Genomic DNA, 18,015 nt, shown 5'->3' on the forward strand with positions numbered 1-18,015 from the left:
GCCACCTCTTGGTGCGGAGATTTGCCAACGGTGGGGGCGGGAGAAAGAGAGTGTGAGGGAGGGAGAGAGAGCGATTGTCAGGGTTGTCTACGCTTGGGGTTGACGACCAGGGTGATCACTGCGTTCATAGGAATGCAGTCGCATTGGGAGGAAATGTATAAGATTTTTGAGCCAGGAGCACTCATGACACATCGATTCTTCGAGTGATTATTAAAGAGCATCCATCTTTCTCATAACAGGAAAACGTACATATGTCCCCTAATGAGTTGAGTATTTATCCTTGTAAATTAATGTTTTCTTATACAGTAATTTTCAACTTTATAGTAGCATACTCAAGCATAGTAGTATACACGTGTCTTTAACCGTCTTATTTATTAGATGCACCAAAAATGTTCTTAAACTCTTCGCCTTAAATAATAAAAATAATTCAATTTATATTTGCACCATTAAGTTCACCTAAACAAATAAATTAGCTCTAAGACGTTGCTATATTTGACAAGAGCTGTGTCTAAAATCCTGTTTTCATGCTGAGATAACGCTTTTATTATTTATATAATTATTTAAGGCTTGCAGTTATATCTCGCGTTTTCCCATATATTGATAACATTTTGTGTATCAAATCAAATGAAATAAAAATATATATATGGCTTCGTTTAGTTGAGATTTATCCAATATTCGCTTACAAATCCCACTTAGAAGGTCCTCGTAGCAGAAATCCTATCCTACTAGCGAAAACTTAGAGAATTAGGCCTAAAAGAAATCACATTTAATAAGTTTGTACTGCTGAATTATTTTTATTGATAAAAGAATTATCTGTTAGTAATTAAGAATTAAATATTACTTAAAAATATGTTTGCAAATAAATATTACCGCCGTTGCGTCACAAAAACCTTCGTACTCAGCGAATTGCAAAGTTTATAATACAACTTATGTGTTATAACTTGTACTGTACCAAAATTTATTGAGATATTTTCACTATATTATTATTTGAGAAAGGGACTTCTAATTTTTGGTATTTAAACCAGAATAAGAATGGCGGATGAGTGTAGGAGGATTGTAGTGCGATCTGGAGGATGATGAATGATGAAATGTTGCTTTGATGTCTTCTGACGACGCCGATTTTGCGATCGTTGAGAGTCAAATTCAATCAATCGTTAATCATTCAAATTCAAATCTTGTAACAATATTTTCTTTCTTAAAGTACGGAAACGAATTGACGCAATGTCCAGATAAATTCGCGTACACGGTAAAAGTCACTGATGTACACTTTTTTACAGAAAATAGGCCAATTATAGGAAAACCAGGAAAACTCCATTTTCTACACTAGTAACGAAATAAACCATTCTAGAGGTCGTCCAGTGGTCGAAACTCGATCAAAAATGTGTAGGCCTACAGTTAGATTTTTTAGCTAGAAACGGTTGAGGTACGTTGGAATATCTTTGAAGATGAACCTTTTTGGCTGTAGGGAGTGTGATCATGTGTTAAATGTTCACATGTCAATTTTAAGGTTAAATCAAAACAAACCAACTGGCATGTTGTCAATTAGGGACAAAGTTGTATTACTTACGAAATAATGTTCATTTAAGATCAAATTAATTAATTTAGTATTACCTATGTCATTGTATGATTCATTAGAATAGATTCATTGTTTGTTTAGGCTCCTGTGTTTTATAAACCAAACTCAAATCTTGCTATACCTCGGCCTATCGTATAACGTTTCACTGTTTGATACCTGGTAAACTTATCAGAATCCATAAGTGAATTATTAGCAATACAATTTAGCTGTTAATTATAATTTAACTGTGTCAAAGCTCAAAACGTTAGGCTATAATTTCATTGTAAAGTATTAAAAGTATAAAGGCTTATCTCGTCATCTCGAGAGTATATAATTCTGTTGACCCCTAACTTGAAACCCTTAAAAGGTAGCCAAACGAAACGTAAATTATCCCAACAGTTTATCATGTGTATCCCAGTCACAGCAACTACATTATTCTATTAATATAATGATCGACATTAATTTTGCAAGAAGATTCAATATTTTAATATTTGCTCATGTTAAATTATTTACTTTTTAAATCAACCATCACTTAATTTGAAGACCATAATTAAATAACAATTTATTCATAAGTTGATTTGGTATTAGGAATAACGTTTTTATTTCACTGTAAATATTCTCTAATGACCAAGTGATTTTATTAAAGTAAAGTAAGTACATTTAACGATTGGCAATTGAGTATTATGTATGCCAGTTTGTTTGTTTTGATTTAACCTCAAAATTTGACACGTATGAACACATGATCGCACTAAAAAGGTTCATCTTCAAAAATATTCCACCACAGCTTAACCACTTCTAGCTAAAAAATCCAATTGCACTGAACAGACTTCTCTATTTTTCACCCCAAACTGTAAGTTTGCAAGTAGTCAAAGCAGCGCTTGGGCCAAAATTTGACCTTGAGATGATCTAGGTGTACTCTCAGCTGACCATGTGCAGTAGGTGTTTTGTGGATAAAAAGTGTTGGCCTGACCGGGTTTCGAACCCCGGTCTTTTTGTTGGTAGTTGTATGCGTTAGCTGGTTGAGCTACAGCAATGTTATGGGTATGGAGTTTTATATCGGTAAATGACATCTTACCTTGTATCTTATATATATACAGGGTGTGTTGGAGGTTTGATTTTAATATGGTTCACGGGTTCGAATCTAACCAACCACTAATGCTATTATAGTGGGAGAATCCTAACGCACAGCTGTTTATTTCAGCTGATCATGTGACTTAGTTTAGAGGTTTACGGGTTCAATCCTAACCTATCATTTAGAGGTCTATGGGTTCAAACCTAACACACAGCTGTTTATTTTAGCTGATCACGTGATTTGTTTTAGAGGTCTATGGGTTCAATTCTAACCAACCACAACTGTTTATTTCAGCTGATCATCTAGTTTAGAGGTTCATGGGTTCGAATCTAACCTATGATAGAGGTTTATGGGTTCAATCCTATCCTAGTAGGTCTGGAAAAAAAACACATTATATAGTGTATAATGCTTAAACCTTACTGTTGATCATAATGGTAAATGTTGGAGGTTATTTTATAGTGTATAATAAATATAAATCAGCTGAAAGAGGGCTTAAGTGGAATTTTACCGTTGATCATAAAAGAATGTTAAATGTGTAGTAGTATTGGAGGTTATTTTATATAGTGTATAATAAATATAAAAACAGCTGAAAGAAGGCTTAAGTTTACCACTGAGTATAAAAATGGTCTTTGTAATGGCTATTAAATATCATATGTCAAACTTACATCTAATCTATGCTAAACGAGTTACTTAGGTTGTTTTTTGTATAGTGTTGTATTGTAGTGGGTGTTTTAGAGGTTTAATCCTTACCAATCACCAATCGTTCCTGGTTGGGGTGTTTTTTTGTATAGTTAACTGTTTGTATATGAGTTCTGAAGGTTTGATTTCTTGTATATGTAACATAACCTCACTTTTTACCTATTACTACTGGAGTGCTAGTGTTGATGGTATTATTATAATAATGATTAACTTAATATAAGATTCATCATGACAGATTACTCTGAGTTGATGGTATTAGTTTATAAATTCTCTACTAGGTTGCAATACTAGTGCTACCAACTACTGTTAGCCACTTATGTGACTTTGTATATGTAACATAACCTCACTTTTTACTTAATAATTTATTACTAACAGTATGTTACTCTGAGTTGAGGTATTAGTTTATAAATTCTCTACTAGGTTGCAGCACTAGTGCTACCAACTACTGTTAGCCACTTATGTGACTTTGTATAGGTAACATAACCTCACTTTTTACTTAATAATTTATTACTAACAGTATGTTACTCTAAGTTGAGGTATTAGTTTACAAATTCTCTACTAGGTTACAGCACTAGTGTATAGCCAACTACAGGTTAGGTGCTCTTGTAACATAACCTCACTTCTGTCTTATATGCTTTCCTGCCAATTTTTCCATTGCCTCCCCCTATTAGATTATGTAATTTTAAAACTTGTTGGATATTTAGTTGAAAGAATAATGAAAACAACTGTGAAAGCTAAATATGAATTTATTTATATATACAAACTTATATTATTTCTATTTATATCATGTATATAATCCTATAACTTAATACTTAACGTTAGTAGAGGAGGAGGAGAGGGGCAGCCATCTGAAACAAATAATAAACATAATTAGTATATAATAATTATATAGTATATAATATTAAATATAATGTCGACATCCTGTGTGGTATTGCATCATCTAAAATAGCAACTATCATTTCCTGTGTACCAAATCACAACCGGATAACCACCTTTGATAACCACTTTTGCGGTATTGCATCATCTAAAACAACAGCTATCACTTCCTCTTGTGTACCACGTCACCTTTGATAACCACATTTGTGGTCATTCTTGTCCCTATATAAACCCTTATCGCAACCCTGCCATTATTGCATCACTTTGCTCCCAGTGCTTCAAGATGACGGATGTAAGTAACTCTGCTCCAGTAGATTCCAATGAATCTGTTGATAATAATGAACCTGTAAATGTTGTAGAAGATTCTGTTGAAGTAATTGTCCCTGTAAATATTCTAGATAAACATGAAAATTATGTAAAGAGATTTCGCATTCATGGAATTAATACTGTTTTTAAGTTTTCTAACCCCCCACCAGAAACTAGTGAGATTGACTGGCTAAGACAAGGGTTTGGTCAAATTGTAAATGAAATGAAAGAAGTTTGTCAGGAGGGCGACCAATTGGGATTCACTCTGCGTTCACTTAACCTAAAAAGTAAAGAGCCAGGGTTTGTTGCTTTTCGACCAGCAAATGAAGTAAACGAGGATGTCTTGTGGCAAATCTTTGGGGGAATTGTCCAAAGTAACGCTGAATCAATCAAGTCCACAGACACGTTTCAAGTTGAATGTACCCGAGTTAATCTACCTGTAGGTTCAGGGTGCCGCAAAAGACCAGGCTTGTATAATACATTTGATGAAGAATGTAAAGCTAGGAGAGGGGTTGTTGTAATTAACAATAAAGACAATTTGTGTCTTCCTCGTGCTATTGTAGTGGCTATAGCTAATATAACTAAAGATCCTGAATACAAAGCTGTGAGACAAGATGCTGGAAAAAGACAGACAATTAGGGCTCGAGAACTTGTACGTAGAGCTAGAGTTGTAATGCCTGAGGGTGGTGCAGGTATTTCTGAACTTGAAAAAATCCAACATCTGCTTAAAGACTATAAAATCACTGTGTACAACTACAACGCTAAAGGTCGGGATGTGTATTTTGAGGGAAATGTAGAGAACCCCAAGTTCAAAATTAACTTGTTGTTTCATAATGGACATTACAATGTAATTACTAGCCTGACTGCTGCTTTTGTATGTAACTATTTCTGTGATGGTTGTCATGTCCCGTATGATCATAAAGGAGCCCACAGATGTTCAAACATTTGTCCTTGTTGTCAAACCATCTCACCTCCTTGTGTAGAGGAGTATGGGGGAATCTTGTGTCCTAAATGCAATCTAACTTATAAAAACCAACGCTGTTTCATTGCGCATCAGGTTGATAGGTGTAAACATGTAAAGAAATGTCTCGATTGTGGGAAACTAGTTTTGCTTAAGGGACGATCAACCCCACATAAGTGTGGGGAAGTATTTTGTAAACCTTGTGGAGCATTTAAAGATCCTAACCATAAATGTTATATGAAACCTGATGAGGGTAAACCTAAATCTAAAGATTATGCTTTTATTTTCTTTGACTTGGAAACCCGCCAGGATGAGCCTCTGCCCTCTGACCCTGAAAGTAAAGTGCATAAAGTAAACTTGTGTGTGTCCCAGCAATTTTGTTATCAGTGTATTGAGGGGAAATTCTGTATAGCATGTAAAAATCGTACACGAGTGTTTGACTCTGACCCTATCAATCAGTTTATGAACTATGTCATGTCAGTGAGGAAACAGTTTAAAAAAATCTGTGTAATTGCACACAATGGGCAGGGATTTGACTTTCAATTTTTGTTAAAGTACTTGTTGGAAGAAACAAAATTCACACCGGAACTTGTAATGCGGGGAACTAAAATCATTCTAATGGAAATTGATAATGTGAGGTTTGTTGACTCCCTTAGCTACTTCCCTATGGCTCTGTCTGCTCTGCCTAAAGCCTTTGACCTACCTCCAGAGAAAAAGAAAGGCTACTTTCCCCACCTGTTCAATACTCTGGCAAATCAAGACTATGTAGGCCCTATGCCGGACAAAAAGTACTACTGTCCCGAATCTATGTTTGAGAAATCTTACAATGACTTTGAAAAATGGTACAGCGACCAGGTCATTAGTAACTATGAGTTCAACTTTAAAAATGAGATCCTAGCCTATTGTATTTCAGATGTTGATATCTTAGCCCAAGCCTGTCTAAAGTTTCGTTCAATTTTTCTAAAAGAGTGTAATGTTGACCCGTTTCTCGAGGCTGTTACCATTGCGAGTGCTTGTAATCTAGCTTTCCGCCGTAATTTCCTGAAACCCAATACTATCGGACTTATCCCTAAGAACGGCTATCGATTAGTAGACAATCAATCAAATATAGCGCTCCAATGGCTTTCTTGGGTCGAGGAAACCAACGGGATTAGGATTGACCACGCAGGTCGAGGTAAAGAAGTCAAAGTCAATGGAATGAAAGTAGATGGTTTTGATGGCAGGAACATCTAAGAATTTAATGGTTGTTATTTCCACGGATGTGTTAAATGTTTTCCTTACAACCGTCACGCTCCTTTAAAAGAGGATCCTTCTGATAGCCTACATCTTCGCTATGAGCGAACCAAGGCTAAAAATGCAAAGTTTACAGAACACGCACTAGTAGAGATGTGGGAATGCGAATTTCGTAAACAAAAAAAAGATCAGCAGCTTAAATATCTGGATAGTTTGCCTATCTTAAACAATCTCCCACTTGATCCAAGGCAGGCTTTTTTTGGAGGTAGGACGGGTAACGCAAAATCGTATCACAAATGTGTTGAGGGGGAAACTATACAGTATGTTGATGTTTGTTCCCTATACCCTTATGTTTGTAAGTATGGGAAGTACCCCATAGGCCACCCAACCATCTATGTAGGAGACAGGGAGTGTCGTGAAAGAGGTATGGGTGTAGAGGGTTTGTTAAAATGTAAAGTATTGCCGCCTCGTGATCTCTACCACCCTGTACTCCCTACAAAAATGAATGATAAATTGATGTTTGTGTTGTGTAGAACGTGTGGGGAAATGATGTATCAGGGAGAGTGTAATCATGACAGTGATAATAGGGCATTAGTTGGGACATGGACAATGGATGAAATCAGAAAGGCAGTAGAGAAAGGGTATATTGTATTGGATATGTATGAGTTGTGGGAGTATCAGGTAGCGACTTATGAAAATGGGGGTTTGTTCACCGATTTTATCAATAAATTTCTTAAGATGAAACAGGAAGCTTCGGGCTATCCGGAATGGTGTAAGACTGAGGAGGACAAAAATAAGTATATTGCAGAGTATTTGGGACACGAGGGAATTAAGTTGGAGAAAGAAAAGATTGTTAAGAATGGAGGTTTGAGATCTTTGGCAAAATTAATGCTAAACAGTTTTTGGGGAAAATTTGGACAGAGGGAAAATCAAACTAAGGCTACTATTGTTAGAGACTCGAAAACATTATTTCAAATGCTCTCTAGCCCCGAAATTAAAGTAAACAGAATTCAGATTGTTAATGATGAGGTTGTTGTAGTTTCATGGGAATATTTAACAGAGGTAGGTGAACCTCTTGGTAACATAAACGTTTGTATTGCGGCCTACACTACCTCGCAGGCAAGACTCAAGCTCTATGAACACCTTGAGGCCCTAGGAGCTCAAGTATTATATTATGATACTGACAGTGCTGTTTACATATATGGAAACGGTCTTTATAGGGTGTCTACAGGAGATTACCTCGGTGAAATGACTGACGAATTAGTAGAGTATGGACACGGCTCATACATTACTGAGTTTGTCTCTGGGGGGCCTAAAACTTACGCGTACCTTGTCTGGTCAACCAATCAACAAAAATTGATCCCAATATGTAAAATCAAGGGCCTCACCCTTAACTTTAAAACATCAAAAGTTGTAAATTTTGAAAAATTAAAAGAGATGGTTCTAAGTGAGGCAAAACAGTCTATAGAAATCGAAGAAAGTAGAATCAGAAGGACTAGAGACAGAGACATCGTCACCATCGCTGAGAGCAAAGTGTTTAAAATAACTGGTCCTAAAAGGAGGTATGAAGGTCAATATGATACTTTACCTTTTGGATACAGAAAAGTTCAAAGAGCTATGTAAATTGTATTGTAAATTGTAAATGTAAATAACTTTGTAAATGTAATTGTAATTTTCACTGTACATAACTCTCCTAGTAAAAAAAACAAGTCTATAGATATATACTTATGTAACCTGACTAAGGTGTGAGTGTGTGTACATTGAGTAGTTCAGATTTAGAAGAACCTGTGCTATGCCTTGTACTTGTGTGAATGTGTGTACACTGAGGGGTTCAGATTGGATAGAACCTGTGCCCCTCTTTGTATTTGTGTGAATGTTATTGGTCACTGGCGAGGCCAACTAAACCGCCCGCAAACCATGAGTGAAAGTCACTGGCGAGGCCAACTAAACCGCCCGCAAACTTTGAATGTTAACTTTGGTAGGGTTATATAACTAAATCTATAGACTTGACAAAAAAAAAGCTTTATAAATAAAGGAGAGGACGTTTTGCAACATCAACCAATATAATATTATATAATATTATAAACTGGTATATAATATTATAAACTGGATAGGTTGTATAACGTTTAACTTGGCCTCACTTAATGAGGGGATAGTCTCAAACCCTATCCAATATAAAGCTAAAAGATGTGTATATATAATTTTTATAAGGAAAAACTATACTAGATATAAATTATTTGTCAGGCGGAAAGGGTTATCTAAATAAAAACACACATCCGCTGTGATAAGTGTACTCGATAACGATGAGGATAGTACAACAGGATGTATGGTTTCTTGTAACGGACTTTGATATCTTTAGTGGCATAGGGTCAGATAAGAATTATAAAAATGGCCAATTATTATCATGTTTTATCCGGTCTATTATCTGTGGTAAAACCAATGTCGAATATGATTTTGTGTAATCTTTACAAAAAAATCTTGAGATATATAAATTATAGAGAATTTATTGGGGAATTAAAAATATAATACTATTGTATAAAATATTTATAAGCAAATCTCGGTGATTTATTTTACTAACAAAAAACCTATTTTGGGTTAGCATATAAGGTGTATTGCAGTTATACTCAAGTTATGCATTAATGAAGGACAAAAGTTAATTTGTAATTTAGTTGGAATATTACTATTTAACCTAAAAAGATATCACAATTTTGAAAATCTAATTGTTAACAATCCTACTTATTGTTTATATTATATATTTTTGTCTTTGCTGAAGCTGTTTTTATAAATACAAAGATAAATACCTTATACCTTAGTAGAGAATTTTATAATTTTTAATGTATAGATTTAACAGCTAACTTTAAATACTCATAAAATATGTATATATTTGAGGCTATATATTATTGTGTTAAACTTTAGCTTAATCTATTTAGTTGTTTAAGAGTAATATATATAATCACACAAACCTTTAAATTTATAATATAGATAAGAAATTGATTTTTTAGTAGGATATTATAATTATAGTTTCAATATAAATAAAGTAAAATGATATATATCTTGATCCCTATTATAGTCTATATTTATTATTATGTAAAAAAACATCTTTAAGGAAAGTTATTGTTAAAACTATTGTAGCTGTTTGACAATTTGTATAACAATTGTGTTTTAAAATACTTAGTTTAATTGTTAATAAGTTTTTATCATTTAAATTAGTAAAAGTTGTATAAAAATTTTGGTTTTAGCAAAATTTCTATATAGGAAATAAGCTAATATATTATAATAAGACCTAGAACCAATTTTATTTTGATAACCCTAGAGGCTACCAACATAGCTGAACCAAGAGTTTTATAAAGTAAAACAGGTTTTTAACCTAAAAATAATTTAGTAGATTAAAACATTATTGTGTGCCAAATAGTTACTTCTATGTTATTTTTATGGAGAAAATTGTAAACTGTTATAGTTTGCTTATATCATTTTATACAATTAAAGTTAAAAATACTTTTACTACTCTCTGCTGTAGCAACCCTAAGCGTTTGTTAAATTTAATGATATTTAAATTAGAGATAAATATTTTTAGTAAAAATATAAGTTAAAATTTGCTTAGTTTTAACTGGACAAATAACTTAGTCGGGGGCGGGTTAATTAGTTAAGTGTATGTTTTTATGTAAAAATATATGTGTAGGGATTTAGTGGACCCTAAAATAAAAGTGGATACCTAAAAATATTTGTGATATTTAAACTTTAGACATTATATGTGTTTTTATATGGTTATATAAAATAATGATCCTACTATAAACTTAAACCTGTGTCACCTAAGTGAAAATATATTTAATAAATTTACCAATTTTCTTCTAAATCGGCCTCGATCCCTTCATCTTCTTCTATTTCTTCTTCCTCCTCTTCTTCCTCCTCTTCCAGTTCGTGGCTGCATTCTGCCACATATTCCCTAAACTGTCCATAATGGACAGTTAGGATCTCCTCTGCTGTCATATCGCTGCATCTATAAATCATTTAAAAGAGTATTAGAATCAGCATAAAGTTAAAAACCCTTGAGAAATAAATTTTATAAATTAAGTTTAAAGATACGTACTGGCAACAAAGGGGAAGCCATTCTCCCCAGTGTTCTTCAATAGAGCAACAAAAGACGTAGCGGCGACAGCTCCAGCACACACCATTAGGCATCTTGTTAGAAAATGATGATAGTAACAGATAATATTGCTTTGGAGAGGAGGGGAAATAGTAACAGATAATACTGTCTTAGGAAGGAGGTGGAAAATGTGGTTAACTCAGATGTTCCCTCCCTCCAATCATATATATATAAGCTGTAGCTGCTATATGGATTATTGTTATGTTAGTTTTCATCATAGCTAATATGGTGTTATTATTCTTCATACTACTTGTATTGAGACTACTAATCAGCTCTGAAGCAGTTGATGAAAATCTGCCCCCAAATGGTCAAGTAAGTAGTACTATATAATTATACAACTTTAGATAAATAATTAAAAGTAGCTTTGTGTTTTTTAATATATTTATTATAAAATAATTATTTATTTTTAATTAGGAAAAGCTCTTTGTTAGTGTTTTTTTATCAATGAATATGTTTTTATAAGATAGGGCAACAATAGAAGGAGATACAAGAGATGAAAGAGAACGATCAATTTTGGAAACTGTAAGTAAACTATTATTCATCTTTATTTATATTTGTTGTATACACATTTACTATAATGTTTTATTATTTAACCTAAAAAGATATCACAAATTTAAAAACCTAACTGTAAACAATTTTACTAGTTCTCATTGTATATTTTTGTCTATGCTGAAGCTGTTTTTATAAATATAATAGACTGCACCCTATTGGTAATTTTAATGTATATCATAGAACCAACTTTTACCAACAGCTGACTTTAAATATTCATAAAATTTTGCCTATATGTTAATTAGGGCTGTGAGCTAAATTATAGTTTAATTTGATAGTTAATTCATAACTTTTGTATAAATATATATTTGTTATTACAGTGGGGTGGTGGTTTGGAGACCTTTTTGGATCAATATCCCTACAATGCTGACTTGGAACATTACTTCATTAATGTGCATGGGGATGTCCTTTCCTTTGTCACATTAGACTATGATAATCTAGACCTAATACCACCTATACCTACGGGCTTCTGGACAATTTCTGAGGTATGTAGGTCTCTATGTAGTTTAAGTACCTCTAATAGTAGTAGAAGTAGTTTGTCTAATTCTTTATTTTTAATCTATATATGTATGGTTTTTTAGGAATATGCTCAAAATAGGATTCGAGATATGTGGTCGATAAGTAACCCTCCCGAACAAACTGGAGTCCATATCATAGAGTCATCACAAGAATATCCTAATCTTGTCTGGACTTTACTTCGATTAATGGTAGGTTTTATTTAAAAATATATAATCACTAGCTGTGTAATATAAAACTTTTATAGTATTTAGTTAAAACCTTATAAAACAGTTGGTTTATGTATTTTTAGATATGCTAACTATTATATATAACTTAATTTATGTTGTTTGTTTTAAACCAATATAATAATCAATAAAAGGATTAATTATCTGTATCTACTAGTTAACCCTAATATATCCTATCACATGAGATGCACTTTAACAAAATTAAACCACCAGTGGTGACAAATAAAACATAAAAGGCCTACTTTTATTTTTACTATCGGTTTTATCTATCAATTATATACTAAATCTTGACTAAAAATGCTTATTTAAAAATATAATTTCCCACCTATATACAACACTATTTCAAAGTCTTTTTCCTAGTTATCAGAAATCAAAAAACCAAAAGATAAAAAGTTTATAATTTTATCCGATATACAGACAAAACTCTAATTTTATTTATATAATGTGTCTCTTTTAAAAAGTATTTTTTATTAATCATAATATGTTTTTTATAGAGAAATGGTGCATCTATAACTCTTAATGAAGAACGTCAACTGCTTGCAAGACCTAATGTTCGGCAAGCACCTATATCAAAAAGGATTGTCCTTAACTCACACTTAAGAGATATGTTAAGAGAGGCTGAATCTTCTGTTCTTGTTGTAAGTAGAAGCTTTATATAGATAAACTTCTACTTATCTAAGTGTTTAATTCAACTTATTAGGTTTTTAATTCTACTTATGTTTTCAGCCATTTGTTGCTATGGAGACAGATAGTTTTTTTCAAAACGATCTTGGCCATCTTCTCATTTTAGAAGCTAACCCACTTTTACCGCCTCGCTCCCCGCCACATGTATTAAGCAACTTTTATCCAATTACCTGGGTAAGCTATATAACTTGAATATATATAATTAGATTTTTACAATATATCAAGATTAAGTATTTTTGTCACCTCTCATATCTTAAACTTTACTCTAAATCAAATATATTTTACTAAACCTTTTATTTAGACAGATTTTACACAGTAATCAATTACACAAGAGCTTTAAGAATTTGTTTTTAGTTTTGATGACTATAGTGAGGTGATTAAGTTAACTCTTTAAAAGTTATTAGTATTTATAATTTAAGCAACAAACATATTTATAATCTATATAAATAATATGTTGCAAACTAGTCTTATACTCTTAGGCTCTGCTCTAGCTGTTTTAAAAGTTTCTAGATTATTGTTTATATTTTAATCAGCTATATAATTTAATTATTTGTTTTTTTAGCAAACGGCGCAACAACTAATACATGAAATACAAATACAAGGAGCAGGTCCCTCTAATTGTATAGTTATCATACATGAAAACATTGATGGATATAATTGGCAATTGATCAGAATGTATACACTTCAAGACAACCCTATTTGGGCTTGGCAAACAACAACAAGGCGTTTTACAGCTAATACAAACTGGATACACATAAATGATCACATCTATAACTATTTAGTAACTCCTATACAAAACAACTCACCAGCTAGTTCACCATCAAGCCCAAATTCAAGCATCATAGATTCACCACCTTCAAGCCCTGGATCTGTAGTTCCACCAAGTCAGAGTTCAAGAGATTCCTTCTTTCAAGATGATCGTGATATTCTAAGATCGGCTGTAAGTATATTTATAGATTAGAATTAGTTAGAGTTTGTTAAACAAGATTTTAAATTCTACTTATTTTAATAGCTTTTTTTCTATTACAAACCAATCACAAAGTTCTACATTTCAAACAAGTTCTATTTATCTCAACTATACTATATATATACTTGATCATAGTTTGTGATTTAATTTTTATTTATAAGAGAGCCTTATAATTTCAGAAAGCTACAACATATAATGTTAAGCATGATTAAACACACAGGTGTATATATTTAGACTACACAGATATTCCTAACCAACAAAATGTTTTGACAAAAAATTCTTTTAGAGTTATATAATATTACTAGTTCAAATAGGGTAATAATATTATTTTCTTCTATTTACAGAGTAGACAAAATGAACAAAGAAGAGCTATAAATAATGTAAGTTATAGTTTTCCTTATATAATACATATCTTAGATATTAAATAATCCTAGGTATGTAACAGAGTTTTATGATAAAAAATATTAAAACTTTAATTTTAGTTTAAGGTTGTAATTTTAAAAAAAGTCTAGCAACCAACAGATGAGTTGATTTCAATAATAGTTAAACTAACAGTTAGTTATTATTATTCTATTTTTAATAAGCTTTATTTTTACAGATATCTGAGAGTTCTTCACCACCACCCACTAGACGTAGGCGGCTAAATACAGAACGAGTGCTTTTACCCCGTGGAGACTCAGTAAGAAATATTTTAAAAGAAGTATTTAAAAAGTCCAAAAATATACAAGCAAAAACAATACAACAAATATTTACTAGGATTATATTATAACCATTTTATGTTTCAGATTAACAGATCAAATAACTTTGGCCTTTGGTTCGTACACACAAAAGGGATAGTTCTTCACATTTTTTCGGTAAAATACATTTTAAATATTTTTAAAACAATATTAAAATATAATTTATATTATATATGTTTATACTGTATATCATTATTTAGCTAAGATTGTGTTTCAGGAAGAAGTTATAGCTAGACTTGCTATACCCACCAACTTCCGGCAAGTAGACCAAGATTATGCTGAGAGGTGTGTAAGCGAGCTTTATACAACAGCTTTGCAGGAGCTGTTAGTTGAGGATTATTATATAACTTCAAGGATTAATGATGTTACCTGTGTTCTACGAATTCTTATGGTGAGTTATATAGAGACAAAAAGATTTTTATAGTTTAAGAGAATCTTATACCTATTTACATTTTAAACTATTTGTTTCAGAGAGATGGTGTGTTTTATGAGAGGGACCTAACAAACATCCCTTCAGCTTCAATCCCTATTTCTGGATTTCCACATGAAGAAATTACAAATATGATAATACTGGAACCTTCAAGTTTTCTACGAATGTTTTCATCAGAACATGTAGGTAGCATTACCTAAACAATTTAATATTATTTTAATAACACCCCGCCTATTACTAATACTAATTTTATTTTCAACAGCTCTCACCAACAATAGTTTCTGTTGTTAGACCCTCATTAGTAGTACCTCCTATTACACCTCATTCAATACCTTTAACTTCAGCTGTAGCCCAGGCATCCTCAACCGATGGAATTTGGCTATCTGTAGATAGGTCGTCGTCTAATACACGAGCTAATGTTGCAATGCGGCGAGCAATGACTGCTGAATTAGCTGGACCATCCCAACCTTCCAGACGAGTACAACCTGTAGTAAGTATTTTAACATTACAAGACATATAAGTGTAATACTAATAGCCTGTAAGAACAAACTCAAAATCAATTTAATTAACTCGACATTTTTTTATTTTACTGATGTAGTTAGATAATTACCAAAGAAGTTAGATAATTATCAACCACCTTCAAGTCAAACCTACTATATTTAGTAGCTTTTAATGATAAAGTTAAGCCCTCTTTTAGCTGTTTTTAACATCAGATAGATAAATTATCGTTTGTTCCACATTTATTATAAACATCCAATACTACTACATATTTAATATTCTTTTATGCTCAACAGTAAGGTTCTGTTTAATAAAACATACATGTAGAAACAAGTACAAATTATTATAGTATTTTAACAAAATCAATTTAATTAACTCGACATTTTTTTTTTACTGATGTAATCAAGTAATTACTACCTAGGCTATTACTAATACTTATTTTGTTTTCAATAGCCATCTTCCGATATAGGTAATATCGTTAGACCTACAATACCTTCAACTTCAGCTATATCCCAGACACCTTCAACAGTGAATACCCTAGCTGGTGTTGCTAGACAGCAGACAGCAACAGCTGATGAATTAGCTGGACCATCCCAACCTTCCAGACGAGTACAACCTGTAGTAAGTATTTTAACATTACAAGACATATAAGTGTAATACTAATAGCCTGTAAGAACAAACTCAAAATCAAATCATTCAACTCAACATACTTTTTATTTTACTAATGTGGTTAGATAATTACCAAAGAAGTTAAATAATTATCAACCACCTTCAAGTCAAAGCTACTATATTTAGTAGCTTTTAATGATAAAGTTAAGCCCTCTTTTAGCTGTTTTTAACATCAGATAGATAAATTATCGTTTGCTCCACATTTATTATAAACATCCAATACTACTACATATTTAATATTCTTTTATGCTCAACAGTAAGGTTCTGTTTAATAAAACATACATGTAGAAACAAGTACAAATTATTATAGTATTTTAACAAAATCAATTTAATTAACTCGACATTTTTTTTATTTTTACTGATGTAATCAAGTAATTACTACCTAAGCTATTACTAATACTTATTTTGTTTTCAATAGCCATCTTCCGATATAACTAATATCGTTAGACCTACAATAGTCCAGTAAAATTAGACATTTTGGTATGCAAAAGGTCGGGTAGTTCTGATTTTTGGATATGTTGTTAGTATTGGGACCATAACATAAAATCCAAGTTATCCACCTCGAGATACTGCCGCTCGCCGCGGGGCGCGCCACTTGTTTTCGAAATATTTAAAATATGGCAATTCTTATTGTTTTTCACTTAATCTCTCGAACCGTTGATTTTACCGAAACTTTTATATTATTACATTAAAGAAGAATAAATTTGTGACAGTTTAAGCCCAACAGAAAGTATGTAGCGTAAATAATGGTCAAAATACAGACCATCAAAATAAATAAATTTTCCAAAGACGTATAAAAAATGTAGTTTTTTCAATATTTCCAGAATATAGTTGTTTGAAGCAAACACCGTATTGATTTAGAGAGTATGCCAGTTTATTTGCTATTAATAGAAAATAAATGAAAGTATGAATAAAAATACCCCCACCTCAGCAAACCTGCAGACTAAGCGAATTTCCATTTGCTTGATTTGATCTTCACAAACCTATTTAAATAACATTAGGTTTAACTGGTACCTAGGTTTGCTGCTACAGGGAGGGTAATATAGTATATAAAATAATAATAGTATGATAAGAAACAAATAAATTTACCCAATTTTATAAAAATGTGTCTATAAATAAGGAAAAAACAATAATTAAATCTTCGCTATTGGAATAACTTGAGGTTTTTTAATTTACAATTTTTTAATTTTCTCGATAACCTATAACTGTAAAAAAAACATTTTAATGTACTAAATGATTTGTTTTTAAGCTCTACAAAATGGTTTAGAGATACATTGTAAAATTGTATGTTTTGAGGGTCTAAAATACGAAAACCCCGTTCTTAACAAAAAACCCTATAAAGCAACCGTTCCCATGGCCTGATAATACTTCGCGAACTCGTTTTAATAAATGTAGGTTTACATGCTGAAAAACTGACCTTCAAAATATACCTTCAACGGCAAAACTACTCTTCCCAAAGCTGTCAAATGTTTATACATAAACGTTTAAGCTAAGCTTTGGGTACAATACTTTCACATAAAAACAAAATAAAACAGTTTAACATAGTTAACAGTTTATTAAGGCTGAAAGATCAGGCGAATAAGATCTTCCAATTACAATCACTCTACAGATCTTCCATGCAGCGGGTAATCTTTCCACGCCAAGTGCGCCCATCTATACAGGACATGCTGAATATGAATTGAAATACAAGATTGATATTGAAGAACACACAAAATTCACAAAGATCGGAAATTTTACTACAAGACGTGCAGACAAGTTCTGGTGTGGAATTTGATCTGATTAGCCTATCGAACAGGCCCTCATAAAGACAATGAAGGATTGACTCGAGGACGAGGGATAACAGACAAAATGTTGTAACTTGATGGGCGCTTGGGATGAGCCGTCCTCATCAA

The 18,015-nt window shown here is 32.3% G+C and overlaps 1 long non-coding RNA gene across 1 annotated transcript; it reads right to left on the bottom strand.

Annotated features, from left to right (window-relative positions):
• Positions 1–4,111: 4,111 nt before the first annotated feature.
• On the bottom strand, positions 4,112–13,887 carry LOC128988051 (uncharacterized). The gene is made up of 3 exons (XR_008490326.1): positions 13,629–13,887; positions 10,541–10,699; positions 4,112–4,174 (listed from the first exon to the last, which is right to left on the bottom strand). It is a non-coding gene; the product is annotated as an uncharacterized LOC128988051 (long non-coding RNA).
• Positions 13,888–18,015: the final 4,128 nt, after the last annotated feature.

This window comes from Macrosteles quadrilineatus, unplaced genomic scaffold, assembly GCF_028750875.1.
Source record: "Macrosteles quadrilineatus isolate MER2022 unplaced genomic scaffold, UCM_ALF_1.0 Scaffold_2__2_contigs__length_208266976, whole genome shotgun sequence".
Taxonomy (NCBI): Eukaryota; Metazoa; Arthropoda; class Insecta; order Hemiptera; family Cicadellidae; genus Macrosteles; species Macrosteles quadrilineatus.